At 31.6% G+C, this 17303-nt stretch overlaps 1 long non-coding RNA gene across 1 annotated transcript; it reads left to right on the top strand.

Moving 5' to 3' along the window:
- The first annotated feature begins 1077 nt into the window (after positions 1–1077).
- LOC143074425 (uncharacterized) lies at positions 1078–10990 on the top strand. Its single transcript, XR_012977852.1, has 3 exons — positions 1078–1200; positions 1485–1657; positions 10933–10990. It is a non-coding gene; the product is annotated as an uncharacterized LOC143074425 (long non-coding RNA).
- Positions 10991–17303: the final 6313 nt, after the last annotated feature.

The following is a 17303-nucleotide window of genomic DNA, read 5'->3' on the forward strand; positions in this document are numbered from 1 at the left end:
TTCCTCAGACATGACAGTTTAAAAACAAAGGATTAACAAATATGTCGGAACTCCAGGGTAAATGCAGAAAGAGGTAGTCCATAAAAACTGACAAAATCAAACGTGAGACTTTATAAATAAACGGCACGAATAGAAAACTACTGTCATACTTAAAAAACTTGGATTTACAGCTAGAAAAAGCTCCAATTTGTATGATAGTTGCTTATTGTTCCGTTATATTTACAATTGGATAAACATTCCAGACAGACATAGTTGGGTATTATGAGAATAAATGAAAGTATCGTTATTTTACGAAATTATCCTTAGATCGGACAATTTCCTTTGTCAGCGGAGTCGAATGATATGAAAAATTATCAGTAGAAGCTATGGACGCATGTTACCGTTGTCAATGAAATTAACTGCGTCGTCAAAGGTAAAATAGCGATAAACATATTATCATTTGTCATCTAAACTAAATTGCTTTTCTGCCTTTCACAGTACAGGTTCAAGCAAAAAAAATCAATCTCGTTAAGACTATAAATGATGATCAATGATTATGTTTCGTTCTTCAGTTTAACTTACAGTGAGTATGTTGGATGCAGGTTGATTATAAATGGTTTGTTCAAACACCAAATGTGGATGAGGGATGTACAAAATGCCGTAAAAAAACTCTTTTGATAATTTCCTGCTTTGAATAGTAAATCAAAGGAGTAGGGCCAGTAAGACCTTCTTTTGGCACAAAAATATAGCATTTTTATAAAATTGTTAAAATGGAGACATTTAGCTATTTATTGGAAAGTATAATACTTCTGCTACATAAGTATGGACTGTTTTTGACAAAACAATGGACATGTATCGGGTACTAACATGATTAAGTCATGCAAAATTACTGACATCTTCACAATTCTTAAAGCATTTGAACTAATTTTTAGACGGTTTTTAGCAATGCACATTATTTTAGGAATAATAAAAAGAGGATATCTTTGGAATGTTTGTGCTTTTGGAAAGCTCATTAATTTATTACCAGCTTCTTTGAATCAAATGCTTAATACGACCGATTGTTCTTAATAATTTCTATATGATGATAATTTTGTTTTTAGGTGACTTACGAAATTCTTCTGATAAACTAGAGATATTGCACAACAATGAATGGGGCACAGTTTGTAGCAGCAACTTTAACCAAATCGAGGCTGAGGTTGCTTGTATGCAACTTGGTTACAGGTGATAACACAGTAGTTCTAAGTCTTTTTTTAATTTTTCATATGTTGTAATATAGATACATTAATGTATAAATGCGATTTTGCCGAATCTGTACTATTTCCCTGTTGAAAAAACTACGTTCCAAAGAAGATGCTTCAGGCATTATTTTATTTGCGAATTGATAGTACTATGTTTCATATAAATATTAGTTAAATGAATATGTAACGTTATTAAGAATAATTAAATCTATACATGCTATAATTAAGTAATTAGGAAGCACATAGTACTGATTTCTTTTTTACTAGAAATGGAAGTGTTCTAGAAAATACAATTGCGACTGGCACATCAAAAATATGGCTGAATATATTGGCATGCGATGGAAACGAAAGTAAATTAATGGATTGTTCCCATTCTGATTGGGATACAGACACTTGCAGCCATGGAAATGTTGTTGGAATTCGTTGTTCTGAAGGACAAGGTTTGTAATGTCTTTTTTGTTTTATATCATCATGAATGACTAAGTAAATCAAATATTGAAGTTGAAGCTATCAGTATTGCCTCTGAAGGCTGAACGAGTAAACTTGCACGCTTATAAGTAATATCAAGTCATTCCGACTTCAGCTGAAAAGTTATGCTAAAGTTAACGTAGAGTAGATAATTTTATTGGGAAAAAAACATGCAATACAGCATTATCACCATATATATTCGTTGATAACGTATGTAAATCCTGCTATGCGCTTTTAGCCAGTCATGCGATTTCAAAGAAGTCATATCACGTAGCAAGTGTCCAAGCAAGTAGCATGCGAAAATCGTTGGACAAAATGTTACATGTAAAGTCTTAAACAACATAAACTATCCATAGAAAGTTGGAAAACGGAAAACACTTTAACAATTAACAACCAAATAGTTCATAACAAATAGTGCAAAACTCATTATTCATTATTTCAGTATATTTTCTTAAAAGCTCTGCTAATGTAGTTTATGTAAGTTACGAACATGCTATGTAATATCATGATGTATTGGGAAATAAAATAATCTCCTTTAATAAGGTAAGAATCTGGGTGATGTTCTATAAAGTCCAAAACAATTCTGACAATTCTCATTTATTTGAAATAATAAAACGAAGGTCAAGCAAATTATGTTGTGTGCCGACTTCAGCAAAACCACGAAATCTAATATCCACTTACATGCAATTTTTATTCCTCCACGAACATTTGTACTCACGAAAATAAATGAATTCTCAGTATATATGAAACGTTAACAGATATATGCCTTGTTGAAGCGGGTCATTAATTTGCTTGAATACGTAAGAAATGAATACTTTGCAAATATTGCCTAACACATGTAACACAGTTTAAACCTCTATAAATTCTTAATAACAATATGATATTTCTTATGTTTGTAGTCTAAATAATTATAAAAATGACTTTCCATACCATCATTAAGTCTTTCCACTTTTCCGTGGAAAGACTTATTGTATTTCTTCTGATTATTAGGTCTTTTCACTTTTCTGTGGAAAGACCTATTGTTTTTCTTCTGATTATTTTTTTTTCTTCCGCCAAATTTTGTTCTTGCGATAAACATTTGTTTCGCAATATGTCGCTTAGATATTTGGTATATGATATCGAACAATTTATGCGCTTTTGAAATTTACCCTGCGTAACCGAATACTTTTCTTTGTAGAAGTTATCTCCCCAAACACTGTTTTCCTTGTGTCCACAACTCCTTCGCAATCGTAAAAGATTACAACAAATTTATTTTATAAAATTGCTCGTTATATCTCTCGCATGATTAGTCCAATTTCGACCGAAGCAATATGAACGCTCCATATGAGAGTTATTTCCATTTTTGTATTTGAAATTTTGAAATGTATTTTAAACTGGAACACCATAAGTGATAGAGACCTAGGATTTTTTGATTTGAGGTCCTTGGTCCAAAAAAATGAAAATTAGGTCAAGGTCAAAGGTCAAGGTCATATTCTAATTTTTGAATTTGTCTTATTTTCACTCATTTTCATTAACCTTATAAGATATCGACAAATTATTTTGTATAAATTGTTAGTTGCGACATGTGGTAACTAAATAATTTTAGTTGAAAGGATGCGTAAACAATGAATGGGAGTTTTAGCCCCTATGATATCTTAAATTATATTTAAAGTGATATAACTTATTAATTATACATATTAGAGACTAGGGTCTTTTGATTTGAAATCCTCAGTTTGTTGTGACCTTGAAATTGGGGTCAAGGTCATAGGTTAACTTGACGTTCTAGATTTTGACCTTTGCTTTAAATTCATATCTATACATCATAAAGCCATATGAACTGACATTTTAGACTGATTTTTTATATTTTAATATCAAAATAGATTTTAACTGGTGGAAAGACCTTCAATTATTCTCTGAATAATTGGTTTTTAATTATTATTATTATTTTTTTCTTCCGGCAAATTTTGTTCTTGAGATAAATATTTGTTTCGCAATTTGTCGCTTAGATATTTCTCATATGGTATCGTATAATTTATGCGCTTTTAAATTTCACCCTGCTAAGGCGAACCATTTCTATGTACGAGTTATCTCTCTATTCAATGTTTATCATTTGTGTGCATCTCCTTCGTAACAAAAAAAGATAGCGACAAAATTCTTGTTACAAATTGTCCGTTATATCCTCAGTAATTTTTGGTTCATTTGGATTGAAGCAATTCGATGAAATTTTATAGGAGCTATCTACCTTTACAAAATAAATTTGTCGGTATGTTTTTTTAACTCATAAACAGTTAACCGTATAACCCTGGAATGTTTTTATTTGAGTCCCGTAGGTCCTAACTTAGAAAATGAGGTCAAGGTCAAAGGTCAAGGTCAAGTTCTCAATTGAGACTTGCTTGTTTTTGCATTTTCTCCGACACTTTAAAAGATACATATAAAAGAACAAGTGCAAAATGTCTGCTTAATTGTAATGAAGATATGCTACGTTTAGTCTTATACAATTTAATGGCATCGTATAGGAGTTGGTGCCCCTGAAATGTCTTGATATGAGGTTATTTGTTTATAACTTCAACTAAGTTCATTATAAAGGCATTTGACCTTGTACAAACTGTAAGGTGACAAATGACCTTGAAAATGACTACCGGAAGTGACCTTGAGAAAACCGGAAGTAGCCTTTTTTGCAATTTTTTCATATAAAAGTACTCAGAATCCATATATTTTGTCATATAGATACATAAACTGATTACTGAAGACTAAAAATGACTTCCAATAAACCGGAAGTGGCCAATTATCTCCCATTCTACATACAAAAGTATATAGAAACTGTATATTTTTGGAATCAGTGTGAAAGAAGCTATCATATGAGACCAGAAGTGACATTCATTTCACCGGAAGTAGCATATTATCTCCCTTATATCACTCAAAAAAATCATTAAACCATTATTTATCAGTATGAAGAAACTATCTTCTTATCAAAATTTCTTTGATGTGGAAAGACTTTCAATTGTTCTCTGAACAATTGGTTTGGAAAATGTTTGTTGTTCTGCGGTTTGCATGTTGTGTCGACTATTATATTATTTGTTTGTGCGTTACTCTGTTATGAATAATATTACGTTTGTTTGTGTTGTATTTCTATCACGTAGTGTTTTAGAGTTACTTTTTTTAACATTGCCATAAAGCGGAAGGTTTGGTATGCCATTTAACCAGGTTGAACCCATTATTTTTTTCTTAAAATATCCTATACCAAAATGCAAGTGAGGAATATAGCAGTTATTATCAAATAGTTAGTTTCTATGTGCGCTGATGTTTCCAACTGTATTGGTTTGTTACCCGGATTTGTTTTTCTCAATCGATTTATTTTGAACACCGGTATACTACTATTGCCTTTCTTTAGAGTTAAAATCAGGAAAATATTTAAAAATGTATAAAAGAATATCACCTGCTTAATATCAAGTCAATATCGTTAAAACATTTGTGTAGAAGTTGAATTTAAAAACTGAATACGGCAATCTAAAATTTGATATGCATGCACTTTACCTGTAATATTTTTTACACATAGTTTTAAGACTACAAATACGAATTTTTAAAATGGTAAATGTGACTTCTTTTGTAATTATCATTTCATTACATTAACAGTGTAGAAGCTTTCACATTTGAATGACTGATCCCCAGGCAACATGCGGGGAAAAACTTACGTAAACTTTAAACCAATCACATAGAATTAAATGTTTCAATAAAAAATTGGAATTCAGTAAGATCCAGAATCTTAAAATTTCAATTCAAATGATACTTGTTGTTTGGTGGGGTTCGTGTTGCTTAGTCTTTAGTTTTCTATGTTGTGTCTTCTGTACTACTATTTGTCTATTTGTCTTTTTATTTTTAGCCATGGCGTTGTCATTTTATTTTCAATCTATGAGTTTGACTATCCCTCTGGTATCTTACGTTCCCTTGTTAAAATCTCGTACAACTCATAAATCCAATTACTAAATTACATATTGGAATATGCAGATTTGTACTAGCATGAATCTTTATTGTACGAACGTTCTATTAGCATCAAGGATATTACAATAATTAATAGCTCGTATGATTTTTTATTCTTCTGGAACAACTTTTTTTGTCTATTAGTATTACCTAATTTGTACTTGAAGAGAATAACATTCGCCAATTAAATGATAAGAATAAGCCTTTTTCAATACTTTATCATCCTTGTAGTAAGAATCTAAACATCCTTAATTCTACTGGTATATATTGGAATTCCGATTTGTAAAGGAGAATTGTGTGTCCTACTTAATTCCAATATGTACATATAAATAAAATGTTTTCTTCAGTATATTCTTCATCTTTAAATCTAGGAGGAGCTTGCGATTTTAATGTTAATATACATTTTATTCAACTATGATTCAAAATAAACTAAAAAAATATCATAATGAACAAAGAAATATAAATGATGATATTCAAGCACGGGTAATATTTTTGGTAAGATATGAGAAAACAATAATACTAAATATTGAGATACTTTAATCCTCATAATATGACATTCCCATGATCATCATATACACATAATCTTTTTATTTAAGATCGTCAAATTCCTTTGTATGAAGTAATTTCGTTCTAAACTACAAATGATTGCGACATGTTGTTTTCGAATACATCATTTATTCGTCTGCAAAAAAGTCATGTACACCTAAATAAATCATTAATAAGAAATAAGGAGATCTGGTATGAGAACCAATGTGATAACTCTCCATCCAAGTCACAATGTGTAAAAGATAAACCATAATAGAAAAAAGTACGGTCTTCAACACGGAGCTTTGGCTCACATGGAACACCAAGCTATAGGGGCCATAAAAGTGACTAATGTAAAACCATTCAAACGGGAAAATCAACGGTCTAATCTATATAAAAAAGAGAACCGAGAAACACTTATGAACCACGTCAACAAACGACAACTACTGAACATTAGATTTCTGACTTAGGACATGTGCAAACAAATGCAGCGGGTGAAAATGTTTAAATAGGTGACAACCTTCACCCTTATCTGAAACAATATTGTAACATCATAACATAGAAAGACACACTATACAATATCAATTGAAATGGCTTAACTCAATCATAAGATATTTTGACACAAATGAACATACACTGAATGAAAAAAATTTATCTATGATACAACGTAAATACAAAATCAATAAATAAAAGGGGTGAATAGATAAAGGAAACAGTAGTATACCGCTATGAGATGTTACACATTTGAAAAAAGAACAATAACCTTGAACAAAAAACCACAATATACTTTGATATACACAGGATTAATGAAAATTATTTTGTTGTAAGAGATACAGTTTAAAAAAATGAAGAATGGAAATATTTGTTTGTTCATAATACGAAAAAGTGAAAATTTATAGAAATACCAAACACTTATCAAAGCTTGTATAAAGACGAGATGTAACCCTGAATAGTAAACATAAATTAACAAAAAATCATTATGATTAGTATCAACAGGTCAAATTAACAAGAAAGTACGATTTGAGAGTACTTGTAGTTACTGACACCTAGTTAAAAGTCAAAAACAATTAATGCATCAGAGACTAATAACAACTAAAACACATCCCAGGGATTAAGTATTTTAAATACATGTTTGCCAAATTTCGATTTTTGTAAGGGATTTCATGGTTCACTGAAATTGCACATATTTTCTTATTCCAGGCATAGATTTCCTTAGCCGTATTTGGCACAACTTTTTGGAATTTTGGATCCTCAATGCTCTTCAACTTTGTAATTGTTTGGCTTTATAAATATTTTGATATGAGCGTCACTGATGAGTCTTATGTAGACGAAACGCGCGTCTGGCGTACTAAATTATAATCCTGGTACCTTTGATAACTATTTACAATATGAGCTGGTCTTCTATTCTGTTTTTTTTTAAACGACAAAAAAACAACCTATGGTCCTGTTGTCTACATGTTTTTTATTTAAATTTTTATTTTGTAAAAAAATGGCAGATTTTTGTGAAAGTTTTTTTTTGTATTTTCTGAAATTGTTTCACATTTCACAGCAATATAATACTGTTACTGTAATAATTCATCCCTTATTTTATTGTATTTACATTGTATCATAGATCAAATTTCTTCGTTCATTGTATGTTCACTTGTGTTAATATGTCTTTTGATTGAATTAAGTCATTTCAACTGATATATTATAGTGTGTCTTTCTTTGTTGTTATGTTACACTATTGTTTCAGATAAAGGTGAAGGTTTGGTAACATTAAAACGTTTAAACCGGCTGCAATTGTTTGCACCTGTCCTAAGTCAGGAATCTGATGTTCAGTAGTTGTCGTCTGTTTATGTGGTTCATAAGCGTTTCTCGTTTCTCGTTTTGTATATAGATTAGACCGTTGGTTTTCCTGTTTGAATGGTTTTACACTTGTGATTTTTGGGGCCCTTTATAGCTTGATGTTCGGTGTGAGCCTAGGCTCCGTGACGAAGATCGTACCTTGACCTAAAATGGTTTACTTTTATAAATTGTGACTGGGATGGAAAGTTATCTCATTGGCACTCATACCACATCTTCCTATATCTATATAACAAAAATATTTGTCGATAAGAAACCATTGCCTGCTGTCTTTGTAATTTGTCAATATTGAATGAATTTAGCAATCCAATATAGCATCATAAATTGGCATAACATTTTAAAAGTTCAATTTATTGGAAGAAAGTGTACTAAAGTAAGAATGAGTTGACCACACCGTCATGGTAAACCACTCTAACTAAACAAAAACAAAAACTGTAACCTTAGTGGTATAAATTCGAAACACACATGTCTGTACTCTGAGAACCATGTACAGGGTGGATACCATTAATTGGAATGTAATTTATCAATTTGATTGCATGATGACCATCAATACTATTCTTAACGTTGATGTGAAAATACACCTTTTTGATAAACTACCATAGCAAAAAACTTGGTCCAGATACTGTTCAGAAGGTGCATAAAAGTAACAAACCTCAAAGTATATGCCGACCAGTGTATGTGACAATGCGATGGAAATGCACCAGCTCGTATTCGCGTTCATATGTCATATTCTGTATATAGTTGTCTACCTATTGAGAAACTTCTTTCATGGATATACATTGCACTTACATTGCCTCATATTTACAATTAAGAGAAACACTTCTTCTAAGTCGGTTTTACAATTTTTGAAGATAATTAGACACAAAATGATAATTTCGATTTCTAAGAATATATCATGTGTTCGATCATATGCAAATGTTCTTTTTCTTCTTAACAGAATCAACTAAATGTTGATATTGCCCATGTTTTATTTCAAATACTTCATTCTAAGAACTTACAGTATTGTTCTGAAGGAAAATTGATTGGCATATACAAGTTTATATTTTTTATAAATTTTATACGTGATAATAAATAAAGGCAACAGTAGTATACCGCTGTTCGAAAGTTATAAATCGATTGAGAGAAAACAAATCCGGGTTACAAAATAAAACTGAGGGAAACACATCAAATATAAGAGAAAAACGAATCATCCATATTCTTAATACAATACAAATTGAAAAATCGAATTTTTAATTCATAGAATGTTTTATTACAAATTTGAATATATCACATACTAATAAGTACATCATTTCAGTATGATAGTCCTTTGATGGTGTAAACATGCAACTAACACCATTACACCATTCACCATACACCATACACCCTGGGGGCCTATGTGGCCTAGTGGTCTAAGTAGTTCTACTACTGTAATCACTAGCCAGTCAACACTGAGGTTGTGAGTTCGAACCCCGCTCGTGCGGGTGCACTCGACTCCAATCTTAATTGTTTAGGATTGTCAGTTTTCCTATCGAAGGTCGGTGGTTTTCTCCGGGCACTCCGGCTTTCTCCACCCATAAAAACTGACCGCCACGAAATAGCCCAAAAGTGGCGTTACAACACCAACAATCAACAATCAACCATACACCCTGTGCTATTACACCATACACGTTACACCTTTGCACCATATACCTTACTGGGTGGTATGAGTGTGCAATGCGACAACTCTCCTTCCAAGTCACAATGTATCTAAAGTTAACAAAAATAGGCCTTTAACAAGGAGCCTTGGATCACACCGAACAGCAATTTAAAAAGTGCCCCAAAATAGCCAGTTACACAATCACACCATTCCTCATACACCATTACACCATACACCATAGAACCATACAGCTTCTACCATGGCACCATATGCCATATACCGTTACAACATACACGTTTTTTTTTGGGACGTTTACACCATCCAAGGGCTGAAGGGTTCCTTATGTACAATTTTGAACGAAAATAACGAGTCGCTTCACAGTCTCCCTAAATGATTGTCCATAACAGATATGTAAATGGTTGGTGTAAAAGTTTTTTGTTAGTATTTGCGGTATGTTGCTTTGTGCACCGCCATTAATGTGCTATAGCCTTCACATTGTTTATAACGCTTTACCTAATGATTATTACATATGATGACATGCTGAATACACATTGCGTGTTTATGACATATAAAATTTATTACATTGACGCTATATGTAATAATTATTCGATTCCTTACATAAAGTGTATTACTACAAGCTGAGTTGCAACACCATTCAAAAGATGTAGGCAGGGTTTATCCAAATCTAGTTTATCCGGTGATCGATTGTAAAGGATGTCAATTGATCTTAAACATGTCGTTCAACATCATTTATACACAATTTCCTCTCAGTCTGTTATGCAGGCTTAATAAAAGCAACAGAATACTGCTGTTCGAAAGTAAAAAATCGATTGACAGAAAAAAGTACTTAAACAGCGTATTACCATAATTTATATAAAGTTATGCTCGTCTGACACAGATAATATGCCTTTAAAAGCTACCAGGTAAAGTTTCTATAAATGGAATATATCTAATTTTAAACAGATGGTTTATGGATTTATTGTAAGGTGTTTGTGTCAATATGTCATATACGAGCGGTCAGAATTATACATTTCATATATAAAAACATTAGAAATGCTAATTTATTTTTGGAAGTAATAGTATATGTTGAATAGTTCATTGAATGTTATTTTACGTGCAATTTCTGTTAATATATTGAATATGTATTTTACAGCAATTTCTTTCAAAATGTTTAAAGTGTTCAATTGTAATTTGCTCCATTATGAGATGACATTATATACAAGATTTTAGTTATTGATATATTGTATGTTATATCTTGATATATATATGTTAATACGTTTTAATACGTTTTATATATATTCATAGGCGATGTACGTCTTAATTCAAGCAGACTTGAGATATTTTACAACGGAACATGGGGAACAGTTTGTCATTATAACTTTGACCACATAGATGCCACTGTTGCTTGTCGGCAACTTGGATACACGTAAGTAGAAGCCAGTTCAGTTAAATATCAGTGTGCTGCAGTTAACACTGCAACATGTTAGCAAGTTAGATTATCTGGGAGAGAATATTGAAGCATGATAGGGCCAAGGTAAGGTAATGTATCAATATGCGTATGTCTTTCTCTATTAAAGTTAATATTGCAATGTTTGGTCTGACACTAAGTAATTAATGTTTACAACCTTGACGGTTTTCCTAATGTCAATCCTCATATCCAAGGAGACAGGGATTAAGGGAAATCTGAATGAACTGCCAATTGCTTGCTTAATGGAAAGAAACATGACCAAAATGATGGGATTGACCAACTATTTTGTGAACGGATTAAGTTCATTAAAAATTCATAAATATCGTAATTTGAATTTGTAAGCGCAAAGCCATTTACGATTTGGAAATCTTCATATGTTACAATGAGTTTAAGTAAATCAATATTTTAACGATAATCAGTGACGAGTTTGTATATACGGCTACTTCGTACAAGTCCACAAATAACTGCCATTGTAGAATGTCAACATCGGAATTAGTAGATTGAGTTACTGTGCTCATCCAGTAACCTTTGTGGTATCACAATACCAATGACTAAAACAGCTTACAAAATTGCAGTTTGAATTCTTCTCCAACAAACTGATCAACTGGTATAATATTTTAATTAATTGCTTAAGTGAAAGATTGTTAGTTTGAAGTGAGTGCTGTGAAATAAAAAGTTATACTTACCATCCAGCTCCTGATTGTTGATGTCTTTGTCAAAACTATAAAACAAAACAATGACTTACTATAAAATGAGTCAATGTTTTAGAAGGTCTAACTTTGACATGAAAACTTCTATCATTAAAAGATTTTATGAATAAATAGTTCAAAACATTGTATAAGTCTATAATTTATAGCTCTGTTTTCCAACAGCAAGTTAGTGCGTAATTGTAATTTGGGTTATTTTTTTCTAAAGCAACTAATCTACTACTATTAAAGGGAAATTATTTACATCCCCGTGAAATCAGCAAATTTTTTTTCTGTCTAACAAATACCAACTTCCTTCATTTTATAAGAAATTTGTTTGTACATTTAATATTACTGCCATTATTATTGAAATATTATCCTCTATTCTAAAAAGAACACTGAAATTTATTTTTTAAGATGAATAAATTTAAAAAAAAAACCAAACTGTTAAAATATATTATGGAACACATTAAAAGTTCTATAAATCATACAAATTCCTTTGACAATTAAGAAGGTATCACCAACTCAGTAGTCAGCAATTCTTATATATATTGACATGCATTTTATTGATATATGGTACAATTATAGATTAACTGTTTTGCAAAACTTTGAATTGTACAAAGTACTAATGATTTTCTACCACCTAGGATTAGATAACTTATAAGCAGTTTTTGGTAAAACCTTTCGTAATTTTGATTCCTCAATGCTCTTCATCTTCGTAATGATTTGGAATTTCATTTTTGTTTTTTTCAAGTCGCATCGATGAATCTTTTGTAGGCAAAATCATAAGCCTGGTACCATTGATTAAATTTTTAGTATACAATAACTCAATAAAAATTGTTTCCCTTTAATGCCATCAGATTAGTAATTCATATAGAAAAAAATATCAAAATCATAATTACACATTAACATCCTCCTAGTAAACAAAGCTATAAAATATTGACCTACAAAACAATGATTTTAACTATTTATTTATAAAATCTATTTATGATAGAAGTTTTCATGTCAAAGTTAGACCTTCTAAATCAGTGACTCATATTATAGTAAGCTATTAATTTGTTTGAATCTCCTGTCAGAGATATCAACAATCAGGAGCTGGATGATAAGTATAACTTTTTATTTCACAGCACTCACTTCATACTAACAACCTTTCACTTGAGCAATTTGTTAAAATATTTTACCAGCTGATCAGTTTGAGGGAGACGAATTCAAACTGCAATTTGGTAAACTGTTTTAGCCATTGCTATTGTGATACCACAAAGGTTACTGAATAAGCACAGTAATGGAGCTTATGGTACTCGCTAGTAATTAAAGAATACTCGCGATAATATGACGGAAATGTGTGTTGTGCTGATGTATGTGCTTAACGGTCTTCTATAACAAATGTCGGATTCGGAGTCCGAGTACGAGTAAGACAACAAATCATACAGGTAAGCTTTAAGGGTCATATCAAAATGATTTGTAAGCTAATTAATTTTACGGTATCCAATCTTTGCGTGGTGATAGGACAAAACCAAGCGCCTTTTCTGTTACCTGTTTACGCTCGCTAAAAGATATGTTCACAACAACAATGTTTTCCTCCTGCTTTTAAATAATTTTTATCCTTTACTTTAAAAAACCTCTTTAGTGGTGGTAAGCCTTAAATATTACACGGACGATCGTAAAAACGAATTTGTAATTCTTCTACATTCAAGTAGGTGCGCTCCACAGAGAGTCATATAGTAAACAAACATATCATAACCACGTCACAGTGTAAGGCCTCTTTTGAAGATGTGAAGATCCCTCCTATGTATTGGTTACCTAAACTCACCAAAAACAGTAAAATATCTTTCATCTCGGTCTATGGTAAGTGTTCTACAAATAATCTTTCAGTGATTTAAACTAGTTCCTTTATTACTACAAATAACTTATCATAAACTTTTGTAATAGAATATAGGAACATAGTTCAATTAACATTTTTTTGGTTTTAAAAAATTCTTTGAATGATTCAGATAGATTACGTGCTTTTGATGGTCCTTTTGATTTTGTTGAACGTTTTGACTTTTCAACTCTTTACACTAAACTTCCACACACTCTTGATTAAATAGCCGTTTGGTAAATCGGAATGCAGGGAATTGCTGCAACTCTCTTAAAGCCTTTTTTTCTCATGAGAAAGGTAAATATGCTAGATATAATTACTGGAGGTATGATGAGATGATTGAAGCGGCTAATTTCCTAAATATACTTACGAAATTGACCAAAAGGAACTTAATTTAAAATAAATCAAATATAAACAGTAATAGCTGTCCTTTCCTAGATTTAGCTATTTCACTTTTACACGGGAACATCTACACAAAGGGATAATTGTTAGTTCCCTATTGTCAATTTTCCTCTTTTGGCCTATGATATTCCTTTGGCACTGTCTTACGGTGTTTATGTATCATAACAGCTTTTGCTATGCCTATGTCAATGATCGAAATCTAAATGTTGCTGGGAAGTATTCAGTCAGGGATTTTGTTACCACAAATTACTTAAAACCTTACTAAATTTTTCCCTGGATATCAAGATTGAGTTTTGGAGTTTGATTGTACCATACTTACTTGAAACGGGATAGCACATCATCATTTTAAAGCAGACATTATTCCCGAGCTCGGAAATTTGGAAACGATCCGGGTAAACTTATAGATTCTTCAAATAAACTTATTCTAAAAGTTACCTATTCAACACTGTAATAGATCTTTGAATATTGTTTTTATTGGTATTAATACTGAAATATTTTAAAAACATATGAACATTCATAGCTCTACGTGTGCCGGTTTCGTAATACTTTCCTACTGCAGTCCTCTGTTATCTTCTGTTACAGCTTTTTCATATGGTATCAGCGTTCAAGTTCAAAGGCTGTTATAAGTATATTTAATAACCGAGCAAAATATCGTGGACCTTTAACTCAAATAAAAATGAATTCCGCATTAGAGAATTTATTAGAATTAGTGGATTCGTAAACGATAATCAACGAGCGACGTTAGTCTCAAGTTGATTATCGTATTCGAAAATTCTATTTCTTAATAATTCTATAGCTTAACCAATTTCTGGTAAAACGAACGTCTGCTTTACAAGAAATCATCGGAATTTCTATAATGATTTCATTCTTTGTCTCTTTATTCTTAAATAGGTAAATTTATTGTACCCACACGGTTCTAATCTTTATTTAGGCTTCCAACAAGTTAGATATATTTTTAAAATTGTTCTAATTAGATACATTTTCATAAAAGTACCGATAATAGATGTTTACTGTATGCAAACAAAAAAGAATGCAGGTTTCAAGTCACGTATGGAAATTTATATAGGACTCCGAGATATTTTTAATTCCAAACGGCACGAATAAAGATTCAGTTGTTTAATCGCGGAATAAAGTTACTGTATATGTACAAATTATATACAACCTGACAGTTAGCCCTCTAGATGTGACAGGCTGTTACTTTCAGCCTGTGCGGGAAAGTCTGCTGTGTAAATTCTGCTTATATTAGTTCATCATATATATAAAAAAAAAAAAGAGATGTGGTTTAATTGCCATTGAGACAACTCTCCACAAGACACCAAATGACACAGAAATTAATAACTATAGGTCACCTTACGGCCTTCAACAATGAGCAAAGCCCATACCGCATAGTCAGCTATAAAAGGCCACGAAATGACAAATGTTAAACAATTCAAACGAGAAACCTACCGGCCTAATTTATGTACAAAAAATGAACGAAAAACAACTATGTAACACATCAACAAACGACAACCACTGAATTACAGGCTTCTGACTTGGGACAGGCACATACATACAGAATGTGGCGGGGTTTAACATGTTAGCGGAATCATAACACTCCCCATAACCTGGGACAGTGGTGTAACATTACAACATAAGAACGAACTATACAAATCAGTTGAAAAGGCTTAACTAATCAGATGGATACAAATAGAAATATTACACAAAGTAGACGTTGCCGGGTACTTGTATATCCCAACAACTAAAAGACATGACGTACAGATCTGAGAGTTCTCGCGATTAATGTACATTTATACAAAGTGTCCGTGCTCTACAATGTATAAGCACCTATATGTGTAGTATACTAAACGTATCCTCGAGCTCTGTTGATCTGCGATATCTTGTTGTAGCATTTACAAAACCCCTGAAGGGTATTATCTCATTTGATCATAAACCCCTGGCTGAATATAGCTATTTTCTTGATAGGGTGTTTCATTAATGATACTTCTACCAGATATGGTATTTCTGTATAAGTATCCCCATAACCTTCGGCCAAACCATTACCTTTCTCAAGCTAGTGTAAACATGAATTGTTATGAATGAGATTCCGATGACATTAACATAACATCATATCTGTTAATGACATATAATAGCAAAATATGTTTATGACAAGCTGTGGCTATTTGGTAGTTTTCTCCGGTTTTTATTAAACGTGATAAGTTTTAAGTCTTAAGGAAAATGTGTACGGCTAAATAAATAAAAATAATTAAATACTGATATCTGTTATACAAATATCCGATGAACGTATAATAAGATAAAATCATAATGCTGTTTGATATTCGCAATTCATAAGGCAAAAAGTGTTCGTATCACACATTCATTCTCCTTTTAATAAATATTTATTAAATATCTTAATTACAGCAATTATACATTACCGACAACAATAGCCGAGCATGATTTGTTAAAAAGCTATGAATATGACAATTTTAGAGGTTTTTTTTACATGTGGGTCATTATAAACAATGACCAAAACAAATGAGGGGTGTTGTCAAAATTGTCACATAATATATACATGCCGAAGCATTTATCAAATTCATGATGATAGCAATAGAACGTTTGAAGAAATGATATTAATTGTATAATAAAAAAACTGTAAACCTTCTTAAGAACAAACAATGTTGAAAGTTCATGGCATTAGACATTTTCAGCGGAAATTTGTTTTTTTGATAGTAAATGTATAAGGCTTTGTTTATTAACACTATAATTCAAGTATACTTTATGACGTTTGCATTTTTACAGTAATGGGAAGTCCTTGGGTAACAGCGTAGATGCTGGAACTGGCAGAATCTTGCTTTCTCATATGAATTGCAACGGGAATGAACGCACATTGACTGATTGTTCACATCGTGGTTGGGGTAACCCACACCCACATTATTACTGTTCTCACAACTACGACGTAGGAATAGAATGTTTCAACGGCAATGAGGGTGAGCAATGGCTTTTTAATTTATTTTTTTTAAAAATCAAAGCAATTTTACTATTATAAACTATTCGAAATTTAGCAGGCATTATTCGTCGAATGCAGACACGCAAAACAGTATTGTTTGAAAATGACAATATTAACTTAATATAACTATAATTCTTTAATTGCCATTTTAAAACATGATAAAATAATATAGACTTTTTTATCCCTTGATCAATGATTATAGAATGCAGAATTAAACTTGGTTCCAAAATATAATGCAATGAAAAAAAAAAGCACTTTAAAGTTATAACTCTTTACGAT

The sequence above is a fragment of the Mytilus galloprovincialis genome, chromosome 5 (assembly GCF_965363235.1).
Source record: "Mytilus galloprovincialis chromosome 5, xbMytGall1.hap1.1, whole genome shotgun sequence".
NCBI lineage: Eukaryota > Metazoa > Mollusca > Bivalvia > Mytilida > Mytilidae > Mytilus > Mytilus galloprovincialis.